The following is a 19059-nucleotide window of genomic DNA, read 5'->3' as shown; positions in this document are numbered from 1 at the left end:
AAACCTGACTCCAGCTCTGTCAGGAGGAATTGGCCAAAATTCACCCAACTTATTGTGGGAAGCTTGTGGAAGGCTACCCGAAACGTTTGACCCAAGTTAAACAATTTCATGGCAATGCTACCAAATACTAATTGAGTGTATGTAAACTTCTGACCAACTGGGAATGTGATGAATGTGACATAAAAGCTGAAATAAATCATTCTCTCTACTATTATTCTGACATTTCACATTCTTAAAATAAAGTATTGATCCTAACTGACCTAAGACATGGGATTTTTACTAAATGTCAGGAATTGTGAAAACTTTACATCTCAAGTATTGTCTCTTCACGAGTTGTCCAGCGGTGCTTTATTAAATGCCTTAGAAGTCTACGTTAAAGTTTTACAACGACAATAAACTTCCACATGCAGGGGTTGTTCTGTATTCCCCTAACAGTTTTAGACAGCTACAGTAGACAAGGAGGCGTGTGCCCTTTCCCCAAAAAGTCAAATCCTAGGGATGATTACATCTTCTCTGGCCTGACCCTGGCTAGCTAGCAGCAAAAAGCTTTCATGATCACAGATGAAAGGACAGGGAGGAGGAGAGGCAGACTTCTGTGCTGTCTGAAGAATACGTTTCCTTCATGGGGTAGACTGAATAACTTACATTATTATTATATATGAGCACTCCATCCTATGCCCTTGATTCCCCCATCTTATGCTCGCACCGTGGCACCGATTGAGGCAACACTTCACTTTATTATTTACATATTGCAGTAATAATCGTCCATATTCTTTTCCCCCTTCACATTCGTTTTCGTATTCCATTTGCTTTTAGGGCTACATGAAGCATACCCAATATAGGCAGAGTAGTGTAATGTATAAATGAAACATTAGGGCAGCGAAGACAGAGTCCTACTCAGCGGTCACATGCATTTTGCAGACATTTTAAGTCAGTCAGAACATATAGGAATAAAGCAGAAAGAATGTGTCCAGCCAGACTAAAGCAAGCGACTTTAAATGGGCAGCCATCAGAGAGGTCCTGAATAATTGATAGGTCCTCTTGTTTTGCAGCACAATGAGGAGGCTTTATGTCCTACACAGAGACCAGGGTGTCTATTATGCTGTTTCAGCGTGTCATGTTTATACTCCTAATTTGCATATGTATTACATTTACTTTATTTGATTTAGGAATTTTGTGGCATGTGTTTATAATGAATGCATCTGCTACTGGTTCCTGAGTAATTGCATTATCAATATGGCAGGTGTCAGAATCCACCACATATGTCTTGATCTGGAAACCAACTGCTCTGCCTCAGGAGAGCCAACTGCTCTGCCTCAGGAGAGCCAACTGCTCTGCCTCAGGAGAGCCAACTGCTCTGCCTCAGGAGAGCCAACTGCTCTGCCTCAGGAGAGCCAACTGCTCTGCCTCAGGAGAGCTAACTGCTCTGCCTCAGGAGAGCCAACTGCTCTGCCTCAGGAGAGCCAACTGCTCTGCCTCAGGAGAGCCAACTGCTCTGCCTCAGGAGAGCCAACTGCTCTGCCTCAGGAGAGCCAACTGCTCTGCCTCAGGAGAGCTAACTGCTCTGCCTCAGGAGATCCAACAACACGGCATGCTAAGTCTTTCTACTGAAATGTGCTCTGACAAGGTTAATACATTTCAGCCATTCAAGTTTTCAAAACAACAGATACATGAGATGGGGAACATTTTAGTTTAGCATATTCACTAGGATATGTTTCTTCTGTGGAGGCAGCCATTTCCTTTCTTTTATTTTGTATCTATCAGCAGCGCCATGCTTGTTTAGCTAGCACTGAGCTGCTGTGTCTAACCCCAAGCTCTGGAATATTGACAGTAGCTACAGCGCCTACCAAGCACATTACCCAGCTGCTCAGCTGCACTGCACAACACAAAACCACCACTGAGACAAAGAGGGATCGACCAAATCCAGGGAGAGCACTGAGCAGCAAACTGTGATGATACAGGACCCTAAGACAGGAATAGAAAAGTCCTCCCCTGTGCAGCTTTTAATATTGTGTCATCTTTTCATTATTTCCTTCCTGTTCCCTTGTGCAAGTTAAGCAATTCAAATGAGCCAATTTATTTCATTAGTAATTTGTCTGTTTTCACCAGGTAATCTACCTGGTAATCTACCTGGTAATCTACCTGGTAATCTATCTGTTTAAGGGTTATCCAAAAGGAAAGTGGCTTCTTTTATGTTATGCACAATTATAAACCACCCTGGTAAATAACATGTTCATTTTTCATCCAACGCAACCACGTATTAGATACACATTACTGTAATTTAGTGCAAGCAGTCATTGAGCCTTTACAAACCTCAATAAATTGGACCCATCCTTCTTTATGTACATATCATTGTCTATGGAAACATGGCTCCAAAAAGCTTAATATTAGAGGGTAGTTTCACTGACAAACAAAAGTACAATGGAATCCTGGGTCCATTACAGAATGCAAGTTGTAGGAACAGCATTTCCCATACATTAGAACGTAATCACCACGCTAATGCACCATAATGGGGTATAAATCTGTAGGGTCAATCAAGTGCACATGCAATACACCAGCTGCAGTCATTCTCCCTATGATATACTGTACAAGCATAAGCCCTCTTAGTACAGTGAAATAACCAATTGTGACAAATATGTTTGTTGTTTGATCGTCTTGTTCTTTATGACTTTTTGGGATGTATTTAAATTGTACTGTATTTCCTTTCCTTTTGTATTGGACAGTATCTCTGACTGAATGCCCATTCACATTAATGATGACAGACAAGGTTTATCACTGCAGGAGGTTGTCAACTCAGGAGTTGTGTGGTGGGCGTGGGGTAAGGCACTGACACATGAAAAATGATTCAAACAAGTACTCTGTAACATCAGCGTTTACTAAATTATGGATATTGTGATGGAATACACCTTTCAGAAAATAAAACGAAAAAAGTTCAAATTGATTCACTCTGCTAAATTGACCTTAACATTGACTATTAACTTTCAGCGTGTCCAGTCTGTGTTTATCCTCTAATAGTGTTTGGAAATGATTCCATTGAAAAACACTCACTGGTATAGTCACAATACATAGAGATATGGCTCAGCTAAAACGGGGATATCCTATTATTGGTTTAGATGGGTTCGTTTGCAGAAATTGTTTGGACATGCAACTGTATTTCTACAAATAAACACATTTAATAGGATATCCATGTGATCGTTTTTGGCAGCAAATGAAAATTGGCTGTTAATAAGACACTTTTTAGCAAATTGCTCTGCCAACCACTTCCCTAGTGTGTTTGAGACATGCATGTCATTCAGATAATGAGGATTAGTTCATGAATCCGTAGTTAGGTAGGGGCCTACACATTCCCCAAAATGGCCTCCATTGTGTGAGTAATCTGTGTGCTTTTTGACATCTATTGGTTATACACCCCGTTGTTTAATTACAGCGTAAGAATATAAGATAATATTTGAAGCCTTCAACTGGTGACAACTGAATTGCTGCCAACAGAAGATGTGACAAAAGCTATTAACAGTTTTGAAAAAGCAGATTTTGGTGTAATGATGCCCCAATACGAAAAGCAACATGGTCTATTTTATAACTCCTAACAATAAGTGCTACCCCTGTCAATTCCCTCCAACCGGTCATAGATCTAAAGCAGCCAGGCACTACGAGGACAAATCGTGTCACTTCTGTCACACAGCAACCCAATCTAACACAGGAAATGAAACTCCAGTGTATGTGTTATGCTGCCATCTCCATATTTTACACTGTGATTTACTAAGGGATTATAAAGGCATCATCAGTATTTGGGCCATTCCACAAAATGAGTGCATTTTTTGTCCCTTTGATATTTTAAGTATAAATTGTTTTAAAAGCCTAATATATCAAATGAAGTGCCCTTTAAAATAGACCACATGGAAAAATCAATAAATCCGATTTTCTTTTATATGAATGAAGGCCTGCTAAAGTGCCAAAACTCAACCCTGTCTCTCTTCTAGGAAGATTTTAACCCACTTAATAATAACCATCATTGTAAAGCCCTAGTTATTTTGTTGCTTTGACAAAGTCATTTCTGAAGATGATTATTTATTTCATGTGATTAGAGATTCATTTACGTATGTCCTTTATTTTAAGGTCAACCCTAAATCAAAGGCAAGACTTAAAAATGGCTGTCTAGCAATGATCAACAACCAACTTGACAGACCTTAAAGACATTTTAAAAGAATAATGTGCAAATATTGTACAATCCAGGTGTGCAAAGCTATTAGAGAATTAGCCAGAAAGACTTACAGCTGTAATCGCTGCCAAAGGTAATTCTATCATGTATTGACTGAGAGGTGTGAATACTTATGTAAATGTATTTCATTTTCAATAAATTTGCTTGGGTATTGTGTGTAGATGGGTGAGAAAAAAATAATATTTTATCAATTTTGAATTCAGGCTGTAACGGAACATAATGTTGATTAAGTCAAGGAATTATAAATACTTTCTGAAGGCACTGTATCAAACATTTACATTATTAGCAAACGATAATGCCTTGGTTGTATTGTCAACATTTTTGTCTTTCCCAATAGTGACCCTTAGATAGAAATTAATATAAATGCATGACTTCCATTAAAGACAACAGGATCTGCTTGTCAATGAACCGCATGCCATTGCCATATACATATTATTGACTGTATGTTTGTTTATTCCATATGTAACTCTGTGTTGTTGTTTATGTCGCACTGCTTTGCTTTATCTTGGCCAGGTCGCAGTTGTAAATGTGAACTTGTTCTCAACTTGTCACGCCCTGGCCATAGAGAGGCTTTTTATTCTCTATTTTGGTTAGGCCAGGGTGTGACTAGGGTGGGCGTTCTATGTTCTTTTTTCTATGTTTTTGGCCGGGTATGGTCCTCACGTTGTCTCTGATTGAGAACCATACCTAGGCATACTTAGGTGTCTGTGTTTCACCATATAGAACTGTTTCGATTTTCATTGTTTCACTTTGGTTATTTTTTATTCAGTGTTCAGTTATATTTCATTAAAATGGACACTTACCACGCTACGTTTTGGTCCGATCTTTCATACTCCTCCTCAGATGAAGAAGATCGTTACACCGCTAGCCTACCTGGTTAAATAAAGGTGAAATAAAAATAAAATAAATCTGCAAGAGTAGGTTAAGGACCGTCTCAGTTCAGATCATTTAAGTCCATAATAAGAGCTAATCTGCCAACAGTTGTCGGTCTACAAGGTATACACACAATACAACATGATAACAGGAACCAACCTGTCTGTGTCCTGTGCTGCTATTTCTTATTCCCCGCAGCAAACCATAATGCTACTAGATTCACAGAGGCAGAGATATACAGTATGAGCAAAACAGATATGATGACCAGACTACAGAAGAAGATGAATCAAAAAGCTAATTCTTCAGCCTCTGCTAGGCTGTTGGTGCTTAAACAAGACTGCTATTAGTGTGGTGCTAAATGAAAATAACGTCACAGTCATCTGCAAAACCTAATAATTGCGTTCCAGGATTGTCAGTCTCATTTCCTACACTTAATTCATCACTAAAAGAAATCATAATCACTTTCTCAAGAAAAGTGAGGATAAGGTCATCTCTTTTTTAAATGACCAGCTTATCCTCTTTCCTGCTTATCGTAGTAAAATCGCACACCAGAAGCTCCGGGTTGTCACTTTCTAAAAGCTAATTCAATGAAAAAATACCCTCAAGTTCACCCCTGCTTCAAAGAGCATTAATAGTTGGCATATGGTACCATTTCCCCCGATTGATTTGTCAATTTGCTGCTCATTGAAAAACCAACAAGGGTTTTTAGCTCGATATTAATGAAATATATATATCAGGTCTGGTACACTGTTTCTCTACTCTTTGTTGTGCAGGTATTCATATTCTACTTAAAGCAGGATAAAATAAGCATACTCTAAAATGAGCTGACATTCGCTTTCTCTGTACTTGTGGAATTTTGAAATCAGCAGTGCAGGCTTGAAATAACCAGTGACTGGGGACCTAAGACACATTCTAAGTATGAGTTTTCAGATGAGGAAGTTGATGTCAACGGCAGCCAAAATCCCAATTTCTGTAAAGGGTCGATATTTCCCTTTTTTTAATCACAGAGTGAAAACACACAAATCTCCAACAAAATGTGTTTTGTAGGCTATTTTCCATGAATAGAAGAGGCTGAGGCTGTTTCATAGTGAAAAATGATGTAATTTCACTGACCGGTAGATATAATCCAGTCGGTGCAGTTTCTCAGTGTTGTATATGTGATTTCAGCTCATTTTAAAATTGGGCTGTTCCAGTCTAGACTGATCAAGTGCATCTAAATTACCACAACTTTTAATTAAACACATTTCTTTTGTGTCTGAATTGTTTCCTAAGTTCCTTATCTTGTCAACAACATAATGTCACTGTCCTTTGTATCACGCACACAATGTTATGGTTGGTTTCACTGTCAATCTGTTAATTGTTCTGTCAGTCTCTGAAGGTATCAGATATGTAGCAGGGAATGCAATTTTCCACTGTGCCTAATTAGTGTCATCGTTAGGAACTGACAAACTTACCTCAACACTACTAAGGAAATGCACCATCTGAGGTATGCCTTTTCCATTGTAAAATAATGTATTCTGTAATACAACTGAGTGCGTTATGTACAGTGCGTTTGGAAAGATTTCAGACCTTTAAATTTTATTACGTTACAGACTTATTTTAAAATGGATTAAATAAAAATGTTCCTCATCAATCTACACACAATACCTCAAAATGACAAAGTGAAAACAGGTTTTTAGAAAACGTTGCACATTTATAAAAAAATTATAAATTAAAATACCTTATTTACATAAATATTCAGACCGTTTTCTATGAGACTCAAAATTGAGCTCAGGTGCACCCTGTTTCCATGTATCATCGTTGAGATGCTTCTACAACTTGATTGGAGTCTACCTATGGTAAATTTAATGGATTGGACATGATTTTGAAAGGCACACAACTGTCTGGGGAAGGGTACCAGAAAAATTTAGCAGCATTGAAGGTCCCCAAGAACACAGTGGGCTCCATCATTCTTAAATGGAAGAAGTTCAGAATCACCAGGACTCTTCCTAGAGCTGACCGCCCAGCCAAACTAACCAATTGGGGGGAAGGGCCTTGGTCAGGGAGGTAACCAGGAACCTGATGGTCACTCTGACAGAGCTCCAGAGCTCCTCTGTGGCGATGGGAGAACCTACCAGAAGGACAACCATCTCTGCAGCACTCCACCGATCAGGCCTTTATGGTAGAGTGGCCAAACAGAAGCCACTACTCAGTAAAAGGCATACGACAGCACGCTTGGAGTTTGACAAAAGGCACCTAAAGGACTCTCAGATCATGAGAAACAAGATTCTCTGGTCTGATGAAACCAATATTGAACTCTTTGGCCTGAATGCCAAGCGTCACATCATGAAGAAACCTGGCACAATCCCTACGATGAAGCATGGTGGTGGCAGCATCATGCTGTGTGGATATTTTTCAGCATCAGGGACTGGGAGACTAGCCAGGACCGAGGCAAAGATGAACAAAGCAAAGTACAGAGAGATCTTATATGAAAACCTGCTCCAGAGCGCTCAGGACCACAGACTGGTCGAAGGTTCAACTTCCAACAGGACAACAACCCTAAGCACACAGCCAAGACAACGCAGGAGTGGCTTCGGGAAAAGTTTCTGAATGTCCTTAAGTGGCCCAGCCAAAGCCCAAACTTGAACCTGATCTAACATCTCTGGAGAGACCTAAAAATAGCTGTGCAGCAACGCTCCCCATCCAACCTAACAGAGCTTGAGAGGATCTGTAGAGAAGTGTGGGAGAAAATCCCCAAATACAGGTGTACCAAGTTTGTAGCGTCATACCCCAGAAGATTCATGCCTGTAATCGTTGCCAAAGGTGCTTCACCAAAGTACTGAGTAAAGATTCTGAATACTTATGTAAATGTGATATTTCAGTAAAAGGTGCTTCACCAAAGTACTGAGTAAAGATTCTGAATACTTATGTAAATGTGATATTTCAGTAAAAGGTGCTTCACCAAAGTACTGAGTAAAGATTCTGAATACTTATGTAAATGTGATATTTCAGTAAAAGGCGCTTCACCAAAGTACTGAGTAAAGATTCTGAATACTTATGTAAATGTGATATTTCAGTAAAAGGTGCTTCACCAAAGTACTGAGTAAAGATTCTGAATACTTATGTAAATGTGATATTTCAGTAAAAGGTGCTTCACCAAAGTACTGAGTAAAGATTCTGAATACTTATGTAAATGTGATATTTCAGTAAAAGGCGCTTCACCAAAGTACTGAGTAAAGATTCTGAATACTTATGTAAATGTGATATTTCAGTAAAAGGTGCTTCACCAAAGTACTGAGTAAAGATTCTGAATACTTATGTAAATGTGATATTTCAGTAAAAGGTGCTTCACCAAAGTACTGAGTAAAGATTCTGAATACTTATGTAAATGTGATATTTCAGTAAAAGGTGCTTCACCAAAGTACTGAGTAAAGATTCTGAATACTTATGTAAATGTGATATTTCAGTAAAAGGTGCTTCACCAAAGTACTGAGTAAAGATTCTGAATACTTATGTAAATGTGATATTTCAGTAAAAGGTGCTTCACCAAAGTACTGAGTAAAGATTCTGAATACTTATGTAAATGTCATATTTCAGTAAAAGAAAATCTACATTTGCAAATTATACAAACCTGTTTTTGCTTTGTCATTATGGGATATTCTGTGTAGATTGATGAGGGGGGAAAAACAATTGAATCCATTTTAAGGCTGTAAGGTAACAAAATGTGGAAAAAGTCAAGGGGTCTGCATACTTACCAAATGCACTGTAACAACTTGATCGCATAATTTCATTTCAGGATTTGACAAAATGATATGTAAAGTACAACTTATGCCAATACATAAGGAAGGTACTTGTTAGTCCATGAGAAGAATTCAAAGCCCTAATCCTAACCATCTAATATATTGTGTGGCCTGCTTTATTAAGCTGTGTTGTACTGTCTGTCTATGTTCTTCCTGTAGAGATCTGGAAAGCTTGTACAGTACAGATTGTGAGCCCCGCCCTTGTTTCGGTAAAAATCTGAGGGATAGGGCTGGAGAAATGGAACCACTCTGAAATTCATAGACCATCCATAATGTAAAAATGATAGCATTAAACACGTTTTGAGGCTATATAGAGTTTGTTTACATTTACTTTGTTCACCAACATTGGAGCAAAACCCTCTTATATTTAGGGTTCTGATGGGGTACGACAGTTGAAAAATGCTCATGAGCCATTTATAAGTTATATTCTTATAAATTATATTAAATCCAAAAATGGATGTTGCAACAGCTTATTTCCCTTTTAACTTTAATTATTTATATAAATTATTCTTGAGGAGGTTAGGCTTTAAGAATGATGAAGAAATTGTCACTGACATAATGCTACTCTAAGCTTTCTCATTATAAAATAAATGCAACTACTGATCATGTACTCTTAACAACTGGTGCCCATACAGTAGGCTTCATTGGTAAAACGAATTTACGAATTTAAGGTATATCAGGTCATATTACTTTCCGCTCTCATAATGACTTTTGTTTTAGGGCCCAGAAGAGTTGACACACAATTACTTTTCCCATGGCTCTGCATGACATTGATGAAGCTGTGAGCAAATGCAACAAAAAAAACGGAAGAAAAGTCGAACACTTAGGCTCAGCTAAAAGACTCAGGCCTCTCAGTGGACAAAAGTGTAAAGCATCTTGCAAAATATAAACAATTTCCCAAATCTAGTCACATAGTACAAAGCTTGCATATTTTGTTCCACCAACGCATTTTTTAATATATTTGTCTTGTAAGCCAAAACAGTCTGCCCTTTTCCCATTGTAAATTATGGCTTTTTTTTGTTTGTTTTACAAGAAAAATACAGATTATTTTTGGACACACTTAAAGAAGCAGGAAATGTGACTCAGAGCATTGTTGGTAAGGAGCTCATCACTAATCCTCTTTTGAAATGAGTGCATGTCTTCAACTACCTACAATCAATAACTTAAAGCCTGGCTGTCTTAGAACACAGAATACACAACAGCAGCACATTACTGATATTCATCTACCTGCGATCCTCTTTATGGATTCGATATGTCATCGATGGCAGACCCTTATAAAACATTGCTCTCTGCTGCTCCGGGAATGGATTAATGTTGGAGAGAGGTTCTCCCTTGCCCTATCCCAGTTACAATTATTATATAGCAAATCCCCCTGAATATCTATTACCAACTTCAATTTCCTGAGAGGAATATCAGTGCTTTCCTCCATTCATAAGTTAATCAGAAGCATCTATTGTAGCTATGTATTATGGAGCCATGTTCACAGCAGCCCAGGGCAGTTGTGCTGTTCATCAGAGGGGCTGTTTTCCCTATTGAGATAAGAAATTAAATCTGCAGGAGCAGAGGATGCTGGGTTTGCTGCAGGGTGGCGAGGCAGCAGCTCTGATAATGGAGCCGACTCCCATTGTGCAGGCTGGGATGCAAAAGCTGTGGTTCCAGCCCAACCCTGCCTATGTGAAAAAACACAGTCGTGGTGAAATAGCTGCACTGGACCAGTAAGGGAATGTCGCTGTATGGAACAGAGTTGTGTAGCTCTCTCTGTGTATATGCATGCGTGTGTGCATGCGTGCGTGAGTGTCTGCGTGCATGAGTATGTGCAGGTGTGTCTGTTTAACAAATATATAATTTGAATAGCTTTTAGAAACTGTTAGTGGGAATAAGGACAGGCCATTCCATTATCCTGTTTTCTTTAGTTATTATTATCCTGTTTTCTTTTGTATATCTTCATTCTCAATGCCATGTCTCACTCCTTCCTCCCCGGGCTAGCCTGAACTGCAGTATGTACTGTAAATAAGGTGGCTTCAATTTGAAGAGGTGGCACTCACCAGTATTTGTAGTCTCTTCTCAAATGCTTCTCTCAATGATGACTTGAAAGCAGGCTGCAGAGAAAACAAACAGTCACACTTTAATGTGCTGCCACAAATAACATTTGGAGAACAACCCGCCACATGTATTGCTGTCACAATCATAAACAGGGTTCAAATTAAAGTTCCATCTTTAATGCCATCAAACAGGGTTCAGCACAAATTATATGACATTCGTGTTGCTGTAAAACAGATATAGAGTGCTTCTTTTCAAATCAAATCGTATGAATCTGCAGAAACAAAACCAATACATTTCCACAAGCCTATTTGTTCTTGTTCTAAACATTTGATTTTACTTGAGTGATGTTATTTACCAACTTTCAGCTTTACAAAGAAATGCTTCTGAATCATATTTCTTGGTCACCAGAAGCTAGCCTTTGTGTCTCTCTTTTCAATTTGATTATTAACCATTTGTACAGAATAGTCTGTACTGTGACGCTCTGAGGAAATACAACACGGCAATACGTAAGAACAACTGGTGAATAACCGAAGTGATAGACGTACAGTGTGTCGTGAAAAAAGATCCCAATAATTTATGCTGTTGAACACCTCAGACTTTTCACGCAACTGCAAGCGGCACAAACTGCTCTTAAAATATCCATTTATCAAATTTCACCCATCTCCTTTCTCCCTTCTCACCAAGCTGGCTGAGAGGGCTCAACGCAGCTATCAAATACCGTTAATTGAAGGTCCATGAGATGAAGAAAGGAATACTATTTTCCCTAGCCGCTTTTACAGAGATAGGGATAACAAAGTCATTGCACCAATTCTCCTCTGTCAAATGTAAATGCCGCAGCAGCCATCTTGATTATGATCTCCACAGTGGTCCCTTATTGGTACCTGCCATAATAATACATATTCTGTGTCCAATGGAGACAGGTTTACACAGCAAACCTCTGTACTGTAATCATAGTGGGTCCATCACTCAGTACATTGACATTGAGGTGGGCCTTTGAATGTCCTTCAGAAACACTTGTATCCACAACATTGGTTCACTTTTTAGGGCTTGGGTTCTATTTTGAGATGACATTTATTTCCATTTCATATCGACTCTTTTCTTGACAGTATGTGCATGTGATTCCATCACATAAAATCAGCATGGAAGCTAACATTTTTGTGATTTGTCCAAATCCAGCATGATTTGGCAATTCCTTTGTTGGAAAAGTAACATTTACAGATGCCCATTGGCTAGCACTACCCTGACCTAAGACAGGGATGTGAGAAGTACAATTTCATCCATGCATGCCACACTTCACTGAAATGTCCAACTGCTGTTAATGTTCCCTGAGCCATCCAACAGTTAAGGAATCGATTGATATTCTTCGCACTGCAAGCATCAGTAGAATCATTCATATCTCAGCTGTAATCTTATATAAAGAGCATACTAAAACCAACCCTACACATATCACACCATTCTGGGGTTTGTGTTGAGTGTAGGGACAGTGTGGTGACAGTCATGTGCAACTCTATGAAATATGGTATTGTATGGTATTTCGATAAGAAAGGACTTACAGTATAAGTAAGGCAAGTGATTCAGCATGGTCCAACACATCAGTTATGCTCTGACTCATACACTGCCTCAAATGACTTCTTTTCTGAGGCTGGAGTCAATGACTGATGAAAATAGACAACTTGCATCTTTATGAGCATAACTGGTATGGCTGAAAACATCAGATGTGTTCAGACTCATGCATCGCTTCAAACTATGTAATTTCTGGGACTGGTGTAAAAGGCTGATGATTCATTAGATAAGTAAATCATAGCTGTCTCAGGATGGTGTTTTGTTTCCCTCTCCTTCTACCAGATGTGCCCAGTCTGGGTCCTCTGCCATCATGTACAACCAATGCAGTCCCTCGGGCAGACAGATACGAAGCTAACGCTTTGTTTGGTGCCGCGCCAAGGACTCAGATTATAGTGCTACAAAAGCAGATGCTTTAAACAAGTATTGAAGGAAATGGGAAGTTGCAGAGGACATTCCTCTTTGGTAATTGCAGGTACTGTATTAGAATATTCAATTGAACTGACTGTATCCCAATAAAGATATTTCAAGTTAATTTCTTCCTCCATTTTAAGGTCCCCTTTCCCCATATTGTAAAAACTGCAGTGATCACATCCTTGTTCAAACACCTTTGAAAATGTTTACTGAAGAGAAAGAACGTGTTACAGTAGAGAGTACATTTCTCTGCAGTCCGTCTCAAACCCCTGTGTGAAAACCTGGGCAAAGAGCTCATATACAATATCTCCTCTATTAGTCAGTCAACCTCACTTGCCACAAGGCTAACACAACATTAAGATGCTAGGGCCCACGCCTCCAGCTTAAAGCTTTCTGTAATGAACATATCATATTTGGTCGTGGCCTGTGGTGCCTTGACCTGAACCAGTAAGATAGGGAAGGTTGGGGGGAGTCCAGACCAGCCTATTGATCATATTAAAGAACCTGCACCTCCTCTCTGAAGCACCATACATCTCTCCCTTGATGTGGATCGTTATGGACTGTGAAGTATTCATTTTCATAAACTGAAAAGGGAGAGGCGGCCCTATACTCCCCAATTTTATTTATCATAGGTTTGGCTGTAGGAATGTGCTGCATGCGAAACTGTGAGGTTTGATTGCAGTATTACCTCTGTCGTTTCCAATTTCCTTCACATCGCTGGTTTAAAAACAAAGGCAACGGAGCATGACATGGTTTTCATTAGATACCAGTCAGGAGCGGTGCAGTAACGGCCTCCATTGACTGTGATTTAGCTGATAACATATGGATCTCCTAGCAGGCCTCTCCACAGTTGGCACTCTGACCAGGCCCATACCTTCAGGATGGCCAATATGACCTCCAGAGAAAGACAACAACCTAGAGCATCCACTGAGATCGGCCACCAGAGAGAACAATTCAAATATGCATGAGTTCAGACTCTTCGGAGTTATACAGTTAAGCATGAATTGTGCCCTCTACCGTGGAATTTGATTCAATTATCCCTTTTGATTCCTCATCAGAGCGTTATTAGAGTCTAGGCATTGTTTAGAAAATGATGACCCTAGTTAGTACCACTAAGCAGTAACAAAAATATTGCCTTAGAGAATATGATCATATCAGGCATGCTCCAAGAATTTTTGTTGATTATGCGGCTATTTATAAAAAGTTGCCTAACAAATTAGATGTATTTGCAAGTCAGACTTGACCCAAATCATCTCTCACATATACATCAGTCAGTCAGTGAACCAAGTCAAATATGGAATTAGATGAGGCACTCAGTCAGCTCATATGAGTAATGATTATACACAATGCCATTTCACAACTTTGTGCACCAGTAGACACAGAAGTTTATGGGGCTATATCCGTGAACCTAGGCCTACATGCAGACCACATGTGTGAGAGAGGGAGATCAGAGTTTTCCTCAGTTGTTGATGAGTCAGAGTAGATCAAGTTTGGAGCTGATGATCTGATGCTCTAGTAATAGGCTCTCTCCCCTCCTCTCCCTCCCATTTGCTTCCCATGTGAGCCTGTGATTATGTACACAGTCCTATTTATACGCTCAGCCATGCTCAGCACTTTAACCGGCTCCACATAAATAATCTGTTGGTATGAGAGGAGGGTGTCCATGAAGGATGGATTCTTTTAACACAGCACTTCTAGCTACAACCAACTTCTATAGGCCTACTCTCTCTCTATCTCTCTCGCTCTCTCTCTCGCTCTCTCTCTTCATCTTTCTCTCTCTATCTCTTTCTTCATCCCTTCATCCCTCTTTCTTCATCCATCTCTCTCCCCCTCTCTCTCTTCACCTCTTCATATCTTTCTTCATCTCTATCTCTCTCTTCATCTCTCTCTCTCTCTCTCCATCTTTCCCTCCTGACTGTAATGTACCAGATAATATACATGTCATAACAAAGTTAATATTGCTCCTTAATACAAAGTTTAACAATTGTGTGAGAGCATTAATGGATGCTGGTCTGGAGCTGCCAGCCAACACTGGGAGGGCTGTATTGATTGTGTTGAAGTGCCTGGGTTAGGTTTTTGAAGGTATGAAGGTCGTATCAGGGTCAGGGCATTTCCATCTTCACAATGTTGGTTCTATGATCTCACGTCTCAAGCCTCACAACTCTCAGGATTAACTTAGATGGTGCAGGGTATTTTACAGATTGCAGTCAGGCCAAAAGCTTTAGAAAACTGCTCAGTTAAAAAATCCCCACCAACTGAATGTGTTACCCACCATCTGACACACTGATGTCGTCTCTCTTTACAGTATTTACCTTTAACTAAATTATTCTGTCAAACTCAACTTTTATTTACTTTCCTTTGCGTGATTTGATCTACGTTTGCATCTGTTGCATGAAGGAAATAGAATAGAAAACATTTGGCATGTAATATCTAATTCATACACTAAAGTGTAAACGAAACGCTTGGGTTTCCCTCAGCTTTCCAGAACTGTAATAGTTAGCTGGGCTCAGACAGCCTTGCTCAGTCATGCTGGTGGTGCTATGTCATCCAGAACTCTGTGATAGAAACACCACCGGATTCTACATTGATGGCCTCATTTGAACCAAGACCCAAATGTGGAAAGAGCACAACTGTTTGCTTAGCCTCTGAGATGCACTTGGGTCTGAGCGTTGTGTATCCAATTACTTGCCTCAATATCTGCAGGCCTTGGACAAACAATGCTTTTGTGTACAGGGGAAAATAGAAGAAAATGTCAAGAAAATTCACTTTACCAAATGCCATTGGTGAGCAACTGTATTCAGCTTCGGTTTAAATGTGGGTTGTTATCACATTTACATCACTGCACTGTCTAGCAATAGTAGCCTGTACTAATAACAACAATAAAATGATATTATGTAGTACCAGTCCTTTAACAGTAAGTGTGCTGAGACGTATTGTCCGTTCATGTCAGCATATTGACATTCTAACTGATATTGTAAGGGATTATGTGACTTAAGCCTACATGTTTTGTATGCCTGGAGAAGTGTTCCACTTGGATAGGAACAGATCTCACTGCGCCAGTTATCTCTGTCTGACTACTCACTTCCTCCCACTCAGATTATCCAATGAAAAAAGACAACTTTTGAATGCCTATCCTTAAAAAAGCTCTCTCTATTCCTGTGAATCAGAAATATGCGGCCGTGGATGCTCCAGCCCTTTTATGTCACTCGGGAATCTTTCCACATGTCAGCGAGGATGTGCTGTGAAACATGGATGAGATTTAAGGTGACTGGGGGAGAAAAAACAATGACTGGTGAGAGCTGAGCTGTAAGTCATCAAGGGGGATGTGTATTGTCATCAACAGTAAATCAAATCAAATTAAATCAAATTTTATTTGTCACATACACATGGTTAGCAGATGTTAATGCGAGTGTAGCGAAATGCTTGTGCTTCTAGTTCTGACAATGCAGTAATAACCAACAAGTAATCTAACTAACAATTCCAAAACTACTGTCTTATACACAGTAAGGGGATAAAGAATATGTACATAAGGATATATGAATGAGTGATGGTACAGAGCAGCATAGGCAGGATACAGTAGATGGTATCGAGTACAGTATATACATGAGGTGAGTATGTAAACAAAGTGGCATAGTTAAAGTGGCTAGTGATACATGTATTACATAAGGATGCAGTCGATGATATAGAGTACAGTATATACGTATGCATATGAGATGAATAATGTAGGGTAAGTAACATTATATAAGGTAGCATTGTTTAAAGTGGCTAGTGATATATTTACATCATTTCCCATCAATTCCCATTATTAAAGTGGCTAGAGTTGAGTCAGTGTCAGTGTCAGTGTGTTGGCAGCAGCCACTCAATGTTAGTGGTGGCTGTTTAACAGTCTGATGGCCTTGAGATAGAAGCTGTTTTTCAGTCTCTCGGTCCCAGCTTTGATGCACCTGTACTGACCTCGCCTTCTGGATGATAGCGGGGTGAACAGGCAGTGGCTCGGGTGGTTGATGTCCTTGATGATCTTTATGGCCTTCCTGTAACATCGGGTGGTGTAGGTGTCCTGGAGGGCAGGTAGTTTGCCCCCGGTGATGCGTTGTGCAGACCTCACTACCCTCTGGAGAGCCTTACGGTTGTGGGCGGAGCAGTTGCCGTACCAGGCGGTGATACAGCCCGCCAGGATGCTCTCGATTGTGCATCTGTAGAAGTTTGTGAGTGCTTTTGGTGACAAACCGAATTTCTTCAGCCTCCTGAGGTTGAAAAGGCGCTGCTTACTGCAGTAGCTGTAAGTTATGGGAGGGCTTCAGACGGTTTTATATTTAATACTTTCAGTAGTGTTCCGGAATCCTTAAATCCTCTTTGGGATTCAGCCCTTGTGTTGGCTTCAACATTTGATGTGACCCAATGTCTTCCCACAGCTGTCTTTCGGTAGAGAAGGTGCAGATTTCCATTAAGATAGAGAGAGATTCTCTTTCCTACTGCACACAGAAAGAACTACATATTTTGTCGCCTACTCACAAAGATCTCACTATTTTATATCCATGAAGATGTTTTGGTACTTTTGAAGGACAGAAACACTACAGAGATCATCTGGGTATAGTGGGCAGAGTTGTAAAACCGGTCGGATTGATGACGTCCCTCTTCAATCAATACTAGACACACCAGGCAAAGTCGACATCCTTCACACATTTCAGCGGAAACAAGATAAAGAATATAAGATTGTGAATCATAATTTGACCTACTTTTATGCTCGTCATATGGCCAACAGACACTGCTGCCTACAGCTCCAAGGATGAAGACCCATGACTCAGCTTAATAACACGGTCGACATATCACTTACAAACTTATTTCTATGCAATACAGCTGTTGTTCAATGAAGCATTGCAGATGATTAGGTACAGTACACAGGAGAGTTGTTACCGGCAGAGTCAAGATGTACTCACATCCTACCATACCCTTGTCTATATATTATGCCTTGACTCTATTCTTCTGCGCCCAGAAATCTGCTCCTTTTACTCTCTGTTCCTATCGCACGAGACGACCAGTTCTTATAGCCTTTAGCCGTACCCTTATCCTACTCCTCCTCTGGTGATGTAGAGGTTAACCCAGGCCCTGCAGCCCCCAGCACCACTCCTATTCCCCAGGAGCTCTCATTTGTTGACTTCTGGAACCGTAAAAGCCTTGATTTCATGCATGTTAACATTCGAAGCCTCCTCCCTAAGTTTGTTTTATTCACTGCTTTAACACACTCCGCCATCCCTGATGTCGTAGCCGTGTCTGAATCATGGAAGGCTTAGGAAGGCCACCAAAAATCCTGAAATTTCCATCCCTAACTATAATATCTTCTGATAAGATAGAACTTGCAATCTACTGCAGAGTTCTGTCATACACTCCAAGTCTGTGCCCAAACAATTCAAGCTTCTACTTTTAAAAATCTACCTTTCCAGAAACAAGTCTCTCACCATTGCTGCTTGTTATAGACCCCCTTCAGTCCCCAGCTGTGCCCTGGAAACCATATGTGAATTGATTGCCCCCCATCTATCTTCAGAGTTCATACTGTTTAGGTGACCAAAACTGGGATATGCTTAACACCTCGATTGTCCTACAATCTAAGCTAGATGCCCTAAATCTCACAGAAATGATCAAGGACCTACAGGGTACAACCCTAAATCTTCAACTGTATCAATGTCTTAAGGCCTGGATCTTGTGCCCTTTCTGCCCTCCATTTGTTCCTGTGATGTAAATCCTATGGAATGTTTAATGTAGATGGATGATAAATATCAGCTACAGTTTCAAACCAACTTAAGGCACAACATTTCCCACAATAAATTGTAATCTAGCGTCCTGGAATACAATAACATTTGCTAGATGCCAATTCCTTCTTAAAAAATGATTTTGGAACACATTTTGGAAAATATGTACAGCAGTGTATGTATAGCATAGCAGCATGTACAGTATAATACATCATTCATCTGTCAATTAAATTCAATTGCCTTCTCAGAAAAAATATATATTTTCATCTGTTGAGGTGAAGAACCTTTTGCCATTTTGAAATAAATTAGGTCAAGTGTGGTTAGATACAGCCCATTGCACTTCCACTAGTGATTACCACCAACACCCATATGTTGTGTTATTACAGTAAGAAATCTGTGCTATACGGCCTTGAATTATCCTGTT

General features: G+C 39.8%; 1 protein-coding gene across 10 annotated transcripts in view; it reads right to left on the bottom strand.

Annotated features, from left to right (window-relative positions):
- The window catches only part of LOC139382416 (leucine-rich repeat and fibronectin type III domain-containing protein 1-like), a 128916-nt gene that overhangs the window by 54377 nt on the left and 55480 nt on the right, over window positions 1-19059 (bottom strand). For 5 of the 10 annotated variants that reach the window (XM_071126450.1, XM_071126446.1, XM_071126451.1 and 2 more), the window contains 2 exons: window positions 10917-10970; window positions 5023-5092 (listed from right to left, as the gene is read on the bottom strand). The exons of 1 other annotated variant lie outside the window; for it this stretch is intronic. The gene's annotated coding sequence lies outside the window, so the exon portion shown is untranslated. Of the gene's footprint in view, window positions 1-5022; window positions 5093-5251; window positions 5306-10916; window positions 10971-19059 lie in introns of all 10 variants that reach the window. 4 more of the 10 variants (XM_071126453.1, XM_071126449.1, XM_071126456.1 and 1 more) reach the window with 2 other exon arrangements.

The sequence above is a fragment of the Oncorhynchus clarkii genome, chromosome 24 (genome assembly GCF_045791955.1).
Source record: "Oncorhynchus clarkii lewisi isolate Uvic-CL-2024 chromosome 24, UVic_Ocla_1.0, whole genome shotgun sequence".
Classification (NCBI taxonomy): Eukaryota; Metazoa; Chordata; class Actinopteri; order Salmoniformes; family Salmonidae; genus Oncorhynchus; species Oncorhynchus clarkii.
The sequence above is the reverse complement of the archived record's forward strand: the minus strand, read 5'-3'. Positions and strand labels throughout refer to the sequence as shown.